This window comes from Aplysia californica, unplaced genomic scaffold (genome assembly GCF_000002075.1).
Source record: "Aplysia californica isolate F4 #8 unplaced genomic scaffold, AplCal3.0 scaffold00115, whole genome shotgun sequence".
In the NCBI taxonomy this organism is placed as follows: Eukaryota; Metazoa; Mollusca; class Gastropoda; order Aplysiida; family Aplysiidae; genus Aplysia; species Aplysia californica.
Genome location: NW_004797385.1, coordinates 968,688 through 969,846, shown reverse-complemented (window position 1 = coordinate 969,846; position 1,159 = coordinate 968,688).

The window sequence follows — 1,159 nt, the reverse complement described above, 5'->3', positions numbered from 1 at the left end:
CAAACCAGCCCCACAACACCAGCCCCGCTCTCCGAGTATTTAGAATGACGGAGGGGAAAAAAAGAAAGAAAACCAACGTTACATTACAGGCTGAATTCTTGTTCTCAGGACGAGAAGCTATGGTGCCCAGGGGATGGTTTTTAAAGGACTGCGTCACGTCTCAGACTCAGGTTTTAAAAAATATGTTTAGAGTTTGATCTCTCGGTTCAACAAAGACTGTAATTGTTTTATTGCTTCTTTGTCGGACTTTAGACCATTTAGGCTGTTTCAAACCTGCTGTCTGTCAAAGTTAATCCCAGACTGAGATCTCGAGGAATACATACAGCATCCCAGTGGAAAGACGGTACATATACACTGTACTCGGTTAAAATATAATATTCCCGATTTCTCTCATTCAGTAACCGAACTCGCGCCTTGTGCATGCGGTGGGAAAAGAAGAACGCGCTTAACCCAGTGCTTGCCAACCAGGGCAACTTGGGTAATTTTGGTGGGCAGTGGGAATCACCCGCGTCGTGTCAGGCATTATTAAAATTTAATGTTCCGCTTGGATATACGTCATGTAGGTGAGCGGTATGAAAATGTCGGCTTCTTAAAGGTGACGCAGGGTACTGTTGGATTGGAATCCACAGTGTAAAAGATCAAGATTATTTTTTTAAAGTTGACAAACACTGGCTTTACCAATAAACCACAGACGTATGTCTTGATTCCTAAACATTAAGAGGGCAATAAACTGTAGATTAAGCAAGCAAGAATCAAATAATGTGATGCCTCACAGAAAGGACCTCTTTTCTTCACAAGCATGACTACTATAGGTAAATAAGTTTTCCAAATGGTATCATGTGTGTGTGTGTGTGTGTGTGTGTGTGTATGTGTGTGTTTGTGTGAGTGTGTCGTGTGTGAGTATATGTGTGTATGTGTGTGTGTCATTGTGTGTATGTGTGTGTGTGTGTGTGTGTGTGTGTGTGTGTGTGTGTGTGTTTGTGTGTAGGTGTAGGTGTGTGTATGTGTGTGAGTGTGTGTACGTGTGTGTTAGTGTGTGTAATGAATGGGGAAATGGAATTAGTAAAAGCTAGTACAGTTAAATTCAAAGATGGTTTCATCACGTGAATCCTTGAAAACGTGTTACAATGCACAAAAACACTCTCTTAAAATAGTTATA